Source organism: Dermacentor variabilis, chromosome 10 (assembly GCF_050947875.1).
Source record: "Dermacentor variabilis isolate Ectoservices chromosome 10, ASM5094787v1, whole genome shotgun sequence".
NCBI lineage: Eukaryota > Metazoa > Arthropoda > Arachnida > Ixodida > Ixodidae > Dermacentor > Dermacentor variabilis.
The window spans coordinates 81,166,556-81,177,209 of record NC_134577.1 but is presented as its reverse complement, the minus strand read 5'-3'; positions in this window follow the sequence as shown (position 1 = coordinate 81,177,209).

The following is a 10,654-nucleotide window of genomic DNA, read 5'->3' as shown; positions in this document are numbered from 1 at the left end:
TAGATTTACGACTGGCTTAGTCATTTTCCAAACATTCGCCCCCGCTCGTTTGTGCGAGCGCTCAAAAAACGTTCTATGAGATAATTTGGACCCTAAAATTTGTTGCCGTAAGATAATGCATCGACAAAACACGAACTCTTTGACTCACCTTATACGAGTGCCGGGATGCTTTGAGTTGTGATCCCGCACGGCTGCACGTGGAGTCGTCCCTGATAGGCGATGCGACCGCTCAAAAAATATCCACGCACTTCACTCCAGGCAAGCAAAAGCGAAATGACCGAGAGTAACTCTTCTTTTGGACGAGTGCCGTCAGGCTAGCGTGCTCCTACTGAGTCGAGCGCGATTGGGAATGAGGGGGACGAAATTGTTTGCCAAAAAGAGAGGCACCACTTATGGACACTTCCAACAAGCACTTCTGTTGATGTATTAGAAATATATATATAGTGATTCGGAGGAAGGAGGAAATGACGATGCACCCTCCCCACCCTGTTCTTCTGTGGTGATTGCTCGTGGTGACGGCAAAGCTCCGCGAAACTGTCGAACCCTTCCGAACTGAATAGTCCGGGGCCACTGAGCACCACGAGGAATCCATTGGCAGCCTTCGGAATTCCAGAGACCTGCTTACCCTTGTCGTGGGGACCGGTTTTAGGCAGTCTGGGCTTCTACCTCTACGAAAGAGTAAAGGACGCGGTTGACATGAGCACCGGACTTGCCCAGTCCAGTCCACGATGGGACTTCCAGAGGGATATTAAGCGATACAGGTCCATTCTTAGAGAGAGAGAGTCGCTACAAGCCAAAACTGGCCGAAATCCGCCTTTCTCGTTTTCCTTTGCTGCCCCCTGCCAGCACGCCGCTGAAAACGTTTTGGAAGGATTCCGGGGCTTTCGCCGCTTGATTTGCGTACCTGCACCCAGGTTGAGTGCGCGTCGGTTGTGCGTTTCGTGGATCGCGAATCATTCTTCATGGCTTCTTCGGGACCGCATGTAGTTCAACCATGTAGCACTCACCGGCAGCTGGGTTCATAGAGTTTCTCACTATAGCACCTAGAGGCAAATCTGGCGCCACCGTCTGTGGTAGTTTCTTAAGGGGCCCTGTGCCGTCATGAAAATGACGATATATCTGTCTGTGAGGCTTATGGTCGTTGGCGCTGTTAGAGGCCTCGTTTAAAACGTGGATATGGCTACACAAATATTGAGTTCTGTAAGTAAAATCTTCATAAAACGTTTCCATTCACGCAAATTACATCTTTACTCACCTGCAATGCATGACGAATGCAACAAAAGCTAGAACAGACGACAAACTGTTTCAAACGAGCGCGAATCTTGTCGGTCCTCCAGCTTTAGGGGCCCGCTGATACTCTTTACATTTCATATAATTGTACATGCAATGACGAGTTTTCATAGTTGAACAAAACCTGCTTTTGTGTAACAATAAAGATAAAACAGCTTTTTACGTGCTGTTTTAGCGGAAAATTAATTATTGTGACAGACAGAAATGTGCTTCCCTTGCTCTCCGAGAACGATGCCAATCCGAAGTCACAATATACTGGCATTCCCACGGCGCAGCTAAAGTGTACTCTGGCGCAGCAGCGCCAGATTTCCCTATATGGCTGGGTGAGCAGGCCTGAGTGCGCTGTTCTGCAAACAGTGCGGCCGATAAAGGCACGCCGAGTTCCGGTTGGCGACGCGGCTGCCTTGGAATTTGTCGCTGAATTCTGCACTGGGACATCGGTTTTTATATTCTTTTTACGCAGTATTTAGACATTTCGCTTATTCAAGAATTCTTCGAGCGCAACCTTCTGCGTCGGATTTATCAAAGCGGTGCACTTGTTGATGTCGACATCTACAGCCGCAGACCGTTGTTATCGTCAAGTAATGTCGATAAGGTGCATCGTTGATACGAAATAATGTCAAAACGTAGCACAACATTGTTATATGTGCATATGTACCGTGTTGTTACACCCTTAGACGTGTTAATATGAGCGGCCGAACCACTTAAGCAATGGCAGCTGTGATCCACATATATATATTACGGGCCGTTAATTATATTACTGGTTCTCGCTTTTCTTTAACTCTATCATAGTTATAGTTTGCGCATGCCATAGGGTATTGTTAGTGAAAACTGTGCTCGCATAAGCGCAAATTTCTAGGCCGTGTTATTCTTTCGCGAAAACGCGCGGATGCCATCGCTCACACGGCGTTCGTATAACTGAGCCAGGCGGTTGTTTATCGCAACTTTCACGTACGGTGGCGCCGTCGTGCGGTGGCGGCCGGAAACAATCTAAAGATTATACTCGCCGCTGGCTGACGCCCGTTGGCGTAGCGTATTGGTGTTGTCTAGGCTTTTCTTCACTTTTGGTTTTTGTTTTAACGCGTTCAAAGCTCCCGTGGGATCCTGAAGGACACTTAACATGCTCAGAAGGAGCAAACATAGAAGTAACCGTATTTGCTGCGTGCCGCAATCGGTACCGAGCGGTAGTGATGCGGTAGGTGATGTGAGCCTTCACTCATACCCAGCGGCTGTGTCCATGAGGAAGAAATTGATTAGTAAGCTGCGGATCGGCAAAGCTGTCACAGAAGAGATGAAGGTTTGCAATGCGCACTTCATGCCGGAGGACTTTTTTTGGAATACGACAGATGAGTGACGATTCCGAGCACTTGAAATCGCGAATAGACCCACCTCCATAAAGACTCAGGCATAGCACTAGATTACGTGCAGGTAAAGAAATAATGCGCAGTCTTAACTCAAATGTGCTGTAGGATGATTGACGCTTGCGTTCCTGCCACTCATGCCATTGCGGCTACGTTGGAGCGCAAACATTCTCCGTGAAGCCTTGTACCTGCTTCAAAATTTCTTGTTCTCGTTCATGCATTCGTGCTCTGCAACGCCGGCTTGACATTCCACCATTTTTGAACACATAGATGAGTTTCTCATTTGTGCATCGAAAAAAGTGACGCATGCGCAGAGGGACCTGGAATTCGTACCTCGTCTGCCTCTTCGATGCGCGGCTGCAGCGGGTGAACAGGCGTGCATGGCTGCGCTCGTAAGGTAACAAATCCTAGCACAACAAACGTTAAACTGCTGTTCAGTGTCCGCGTAGCGAACCCTCAGCTGATCTGCGTGTATATTATTTTATAAAGATAACTGGAAGAATGAAGCGAGCATTGCCGCGGACCGGTGAATATCGGCTATGTATCGCTTGATCTGTCTATAGGCAAGAAGCGGTAGGACGCAGGCTATAAAACTACCGCATGACTGTAGCTTGTACAGCACGCATCAAGAGCAACAACTAAATTAGAAGGGTGAACGGTTATCGTATTAGCTCGCCAAAGCGGTAAGATATGTTTTTTGTTTACTTCTCGAGTCCAGCATCCAGCTTTGTCAACACACGCAGGAATAACTAGACAAGAAAGTTTCGCACACAAAACGCTGCTTTAGGGCTGATTTTCACGCAGTCGATGTAGAGGACTTCGGTCGCGCGACACCAGGAAGGTTTTTTTTCTCGACACGGCGGCTTATTCGAGCGGTCTAAGTAACAACTTGCAGAGAGCACCACACCGTATAAAAGTGCATGGTACCCGTTTATTAAGAGGTCAAATTAATAGAATAGCAAATAGAAACCACGGCCACTTCTTTTGATAACACCATCGCGGTAAAACTGAAGCCACAGCTCGTGTGGTTTGCTTCTAAGCCGCGAAGTTTGCACGCTTTTATGCTGCCGCACACAAGATGACAACCAGCGTTTAGGACTTCCTCGCCTTCAAGCATGCTTCGAATCCTGCGTTCTGCTCGCCCAATGTGAGCCATTACGCAGGCTAACGACAGCGGGAGTGTAAATTGAATAGACACTTCAACATGACGACGCCACACAACATGTCAGTGAGCAAGGCGACCGCAGCACTGCACCGACTGCTCCAGTTCTTAATCTCTCGGAAAGCCATGTTGGATTTAAGCTGGCGCCCTCTATAGGCCGTGAAAGTTGCGATTAGGATTTTACCCTGAGCTTACCGTGCTTCGAAAGATGCCCAGCCCATATCCCCCTGTACTGCTTCGTTTGTGGTTTTCCCGTGGGCACCCAGTGTTAATCTTCCAACAGCTCTCTGATTTACTTCTAGTCTCGACTGAACTTCTGCCCTTAAGCACAGGATCGCATTCCCGAAAGTAAGCCCGGGCACCATTACTCCCTTGCAAATACCTCTCAGTACTTTATACCTGTTGTACCCCCACAATGCCCTATATTTCATTATCCCGGCATCCCTTCGCCCTTTTGCTATGAGAGACTGTCCGTGCTTTTCCGTGTACATCTGCCCTTTGTTTATTCATACCCCGAGATATTTGTATTCGGCCACTCTGGGTATTACATGGCCTTGTATTGTAAGCTCCTGATCAGTTGTATCGTTGAAAAACATCCCACCGAACTTAGCTGCACTAAAACTGAAACCTAAGTAGTCTCCTTCGTCTCCATAGTAATTAAACAATGTCTGCAAGTCTTCCTGGCTATCTGCTAACAGTACAATATCTTGCGCATGCAGCAAAGCCGGTAGTCATTCTTCAACAACCTTTCCTCCTAATCTGTACGACAGATTATTCCCTAGAATGCTTCCTTGTAGCCTTCTTTCCATACTTATCATATAAAGCATGAACAGCAGCGGTGATAGCGGCCAACGTTGCCTTAATTCTTTGTGTACTTCGACAGTTGTCGTACTATTCATTCCTTCCCATGTTATTTCAAGGTTATATTCTCGATATATTACCTCATGACCGATACCTTCATCTTTTATTATGTTCCGCAGGAGTTCCGTGTTCCAGTTGTCGTATGCACCGCTTATGTCCAGGAAGGCTAAATACAGATGTCTATTTTCCGCCTTAGCTATTTCTATGCATTGGGTAAGCACGGGCAGGCTATCATCTAAGCACCTACCACTTCTGAACCCGTTCTGAAGTTCTCCGAGTATTCTATTACTTTCTACCCATCACTTCATATTTAATTTCACCGCCTGCATCGCCAGCCTATATATAACTGATGTTATCGTTATTGGTCGGAAGGATGTTATCTTCGTCTTATCGGCTTTCCCTTTATAGATCAAATTCATTTTACTTTGTTTCCAGCTGTGCGGAATTTGCTTAATTGTTCAGCGTTTCCTTGCTTCTTGGGCCAAGTTCATTAATTATCTTGATTGGAATTCTGTCTATCCCAGTGAAAGTGCATTTTGGAACATTTGATTCCTCCTTTTCCAGATAAGATTGGTCAGTTCTAAGCTGTTTTCAATTGTGCTATCCTGTGTTGATCCCTCATTTGGCGTGATTACCCTATCATCTTTCCTAAATGACTCAGCTATAACTGAACCAATGTAATTCAGAACATCATCTCTCTGTAAACAATTTCCCTCGGCATCGCGAATCTGTTCCTGCTTTCTGTGATTCTCATTACCCAGCGAGCTTATATGGTTCCAGAATTTTATTGACCCCCCTTTAGTTGCGTCGCGCACTGCTTGACCACCCTTTAGTTGCATCGGAGGGCTGCTTTACTTTAGCCTGGACGAGGACCTGCACTTGTTGTTTCTTTTGTCGATAAGATTCCCATTTTCCGCCCATTTCCTCTTCAGATAACTGCGCCCTCTTTGCTTCTCTGTATTCCCGTGATGCCAAACGTCGTTGTTCGATGGCCTCCCTAATTTCCTTATTCAACCAACTTCGTGGCTTCCTCTTTCCTCTCCAGCGGTTTACTCCTTTTATATCTTTTATTTTTGTACAAATGAGTAGTTCTAACTGACTATAAAGCCACTTTTCCATGGGATGTTTCTCTATTGCTTCCTCTATGCCGGCCGCTATTTGCGTTTTTTGTTCGTCATTTAATTTTGCATACTCTTTTTAACTTCCCTGCATTTCTCTTTTGAGCAGGGCTCCCAACTATAGACTAATACGCTTATGATCACTTCCGAGGCTGTACTTCCCCTCTCCATCTATTTCCATTACTCCGAGCTTGCTATACATCTCGGCGACATTCAGAGGACTACTTTATTTTAGCCTGGACGAGGACCTGCACTTGTATCTTTTGTCGACGATATTCCAATTTTTCGCCTATTTCCTCTTCAGATAACTGCGCCCTCTTTGCTTCTCTGTGTTCCCGTGATGCCAAACGTCGTTGTTCGATGTCCTCCCTAACTTCCTTATTCCACCAACTTCGTGGCTTCCTCTTTCCTCTCCAGCGGTTTACTTTTATTACATCTTTTATTGTTTTTGTTCGTCATTTAATTTTGCATACTCTTTTTAACTTCCCTGCATTTCTTTTTTGAGCAGGGCTTCCAACTATAGACTAGTACGCTTATGATCACTTCCGAGGCTGTACTTCCCCTCTCCATCTATTTCCATTACTCCGAGCTTGCCGGGTGTAATATTGCTATTACACCCGGGCCGATTTTCATTAACCATATCATAAGAAGCCAACAAACAAAGGCACCAAGGACAAGATAGGGTAAATCACTTGTACTTACTAATTGAAATAAAGAAATAATAAATTAATGCAAATGACAGTTGATGAAAGAAGAAACTGGCCGCAGGTGGCATACGAAGCCATGCCCTCAACGTAACACGTGCGATACTCTCACCAATTGAGCTAACGTGGCGCCGTTTTGCCATCCACCTTCTGGGGTAATTATGCTTTGCTACTAAACTCAGCCCGGGAGTGTTCGCTTTCTCCATTTCTAGTGTACACAGCGTGCACTTTATTCAATAAAAGGCCACACACAGTCTTTTTGCAATGACACACTCATTTATTGGAACTTGTATGTACATACAGGCAACGAGAAACACAAATCTTTAGACAAGGAGCTTGTTTGCTCTTCAGTTTATTCACGTGCCACTGTGGCTACGACATTTAGCTGCTAAAACACGGTGAGGGGTTCCTGTGTGACTGAAACTCACCTTATGCTGGCAAAATTACTACAAATGTTAGTCCGCCTAGTCCTTCGCTGCCCTCAGCCGCCTATTTATATGCCGTCAACATTTACTGCGTCGATATGTCATCGTAATAGAGTTAGGCAATCTATACATGGCTATACCTAACATCACTACTCTTTCCAGTCTGGTAAGCTAATTGTGTCCGTTGAGTTCCACCGCTGTAGTATCAACGCGCGGTTAGAGATCGTAACTACACATCATAAGATATTAGAGGTTAAGAACGAAACGCCTTCTGACTGTCGATGTAGGCACACCGAGGTAATAATTGCGATAATATAACTATTGGTGATAGTTTATATCGAGTGCGTCGTACTGTATACTTGACTTTCCCCCTGTGTAAAAAGAAACTTAAATACAATGCTTTTAAAGAGTAATGAGAATCCGTTGAGGTAAATAACCGAAACTCTGTCACGTTCAATTCAAATACGTTCGAGTTCTCGTCTCTAGTCTCCCACATTCAATGCTTCTAGCTGACGGATTCCAGCTCCAAATGCTAGTTCGGGCTCCACTGCGGAAACACACATAGATTATTTCTTAATTTCGTCAGGCATGACAATTACAATGCACAGTACAACACTGACAGTTTACACTTTACGGAGAGAGTAATACAAAACTACAAGAATGGTCTCGGCACTCGAACACATGGTGGTAGACACGCTGAAAGACGCACGGTCGCTTTGTTGCATGTTAATATTTACCGCAATAAAACGAAGCAGAACACTAGCGTCTAATAAGTGCCTGATATCAGTCGCTCCGGAGTGCACAACGCAAACTAAAAGAACAGGTGCACATAGTATCGGGTGAGAGAGAGATATGTCTAAGCTTTGTTTCGGGACTGAAATCAGGGTCAACGAAGAAAGACGGGGCCGCCGCTATGGTTCCAAAATTAGCACGTGTCAAGTGAACTCCAATCGCCGTTGATGTCACGCGAAGTAATACGAGGAAAACGACAGGACGCCTCCTCCACTGCTTAAACATCACCACACAGTGAATCCACGCTGGAACACTTCCAGATCCGCGATGGCAAACGGTGTTCAGTCGCTTCCTGCCAGCTTCCTGGTTGGACGGTGTAACGAGTGGGAAAAGTCAAAAGGTGCACAACAGCCCCTATTTACAGCTGTACTTCGACGCCAGCAGGAGGAGCCACCTTGCTTTCTTCTCCCCTCAGGCTGCCAATCTCTGCTGCGGAAGACTGCAGAATGAAGCAGATATTGGTAAAATTTATTCACAAGCATTAACAACACAACAAGGAAGCGATAATCATACATATGTGTGAACACCCTCATTTGTCTCAGTGCCACACTGCAGGTTGTGTAGAAAATAATAGTATTCGTACATGCTCATTCAAAATAAGAGGTCGTGATAGTTCATCACTTTCTAGTTTACAAAAGCTATGTTTTAGTTACGAATGAATTATGTATTGCTGAAGTCTAATCTACCAGGACCTTATATGGTCCGTTTGTTTGTGTGTGTCATGACAATATTGACGGCAGTTTGTTTGCGCATTATAATTATCTTCATTTTTAGGGGTCTCTTGTTTTTCGTACTAGGTTCATAGAGCAAGAAGACTGCATGAATGGACACCAACAACCCCTTTCATCGCCATTTTGTTCCTCTAACATGTGGTAATTTGTGTGCCTTTAAAATGAAGGTGTTAGTGAAAGGCGAAGACCATTAACATGTTAATTTATGAAAAAAATAATTAACTGAAGTAGAATGCTCAGCTATGTTCTACACAGCTACTCACTGCGTGCCCCTGGGCGGCAGCACAGCAGCGCACCGCGTGCTTAAACACGTGACCCAACCGTCCCGGTGTTCACACCACATGTGACCATTTTCTGCATTATGACGTCATTATACACAAATATCCCGAGAAATTAGACCAAATGTAGTCTGTGGCCATCTAGTATGAAATATGTTCTAGGTTCGTTTGGTGCTGTTGGTATTTTTATATGGTACATGCCGAAGACATTCGGTTAATGCAAAAGTTAACTAGATGAAATGGCATTACAGATTTCCTTTATATATACAGGAAAACAAAAAAATAGCAATTTGTAAATGCTACACGGAATCTCAACTGTGAACGTCGTTTCTTATTAATTTTTTCCTTTCATTCTATTCGTCCTACTACTATTTTATTCTCACTAATTGAGCTAAAAAGGCCTGCATAACCGGGATGGTATGTTCACATTTCAATAAACTCACTCGCCTGCACAGCTGTCAATGAAAAACATAGCCGATCATCTGGAACAAGTCGGGTTGTCTGTGATGTCATCAGAAGATTATTATTGTGTATGAAAAACGGTAAAGGTATTAATAAGATAGTAATCTTTTTATACACCATGTGACTGAAGTACTATCCAAGACGATATTGAATATTTACTATACATGCGCCTTCTGAGCTTGCGCGTTTTATACTATCAAAGCAGATATGTGGCACATAGAAAAATCAATCTGAGCGTTCGATTAAGTCATAAAACCGCTAATGACGACCGTAGCAGGCATCTGGCAAACTTAACAAATTCTCCTTAAGTCGCTGCCTAGTGCCTTTCCAGCAATCTAGGACAAATTCATCGTATTTTCATTTTTTTGTTTTTAGATTGTGACATTTACTTTCGTCTTGCTTTGTTAAACGAGCTATTCCTTCAAGCCCCGACCCCATGCAGACGGCGAAACAAAAAAAAGCTGCTAGATTGTTTTCACCGACCTAGACTAGCTCAACGTGACACGACGTCCGCTATCTTCAGGAAACTTCTAATGTAGAGCCAGCAGTCGTGGCCAATGTCGGCGAGCTGTAGCCTCCTGGCACCAGGATGACTGAGGCACTGCACCGCCTCCTTGACGACGCCAGTCATTGTCATAAATTCGTCAATGCTACTGCTGCGGACGCGAAGCAGGGCTCTGCGGATGCTCTTCTTGGCTTCGGCCTTAGTGAGTTCAGCACCTTCCATCACCATTTCGAGGAGACGTGGGTGGTCACGCATCAGCTCGATGGCGCGGGCACCCTCGACGCCATTTTGTTCGCCCAGCACGAAGTCTGCAGCGTCCAAGACGGCGGACGCGTTCTTCCTGGTCACTTCCTGCATGTACAGAGACGAGCCATGGTTGGTAAAGCCAGAGAAATGTAAGCCTGAGAAAGTAAAACGTTCCAAGCACTTCTGTAGTGTACGCGAAAACGGAACTGAAATGGATAGCGTGTGCGAATCCATTGGAAATTGAAAGTAGCGGTGCATATACTATAAAAATATGACGCGCCCTCTAGATCATAGCATCGTTTGCTTCGTCGCCGAAATAATCTCACGGATTGCCGATATCAAGTCTACGCAACGTGATTATGAGCATTTTAGCGTTAAGCGCAATCCAGTGCAACGACATGATTTCACATAGAGCAGACAAACATTACAGGGGAACGCCGTTGTGGGTACAGAAAGATCACCTTCATCATCATCATCATCATCAGTATATTTTTACGTCATCTGCAACACGAAGGCCTCTCACAGCGATATCCAATCACCGCCGTGCGAGCTAATTCCAACTGTAGCTTGCAAATTTCATGATTTCTCTACTCCACCAGCGTACGTAATATATTCGTTCACAAAATTTTGGCATATGTGCAGTTGACGCAAGCATCGAACGTGATTGACGAGCGGGCTGTCACATCGTGATAGCCGTTGTGCGTAACCACGATCTGCTG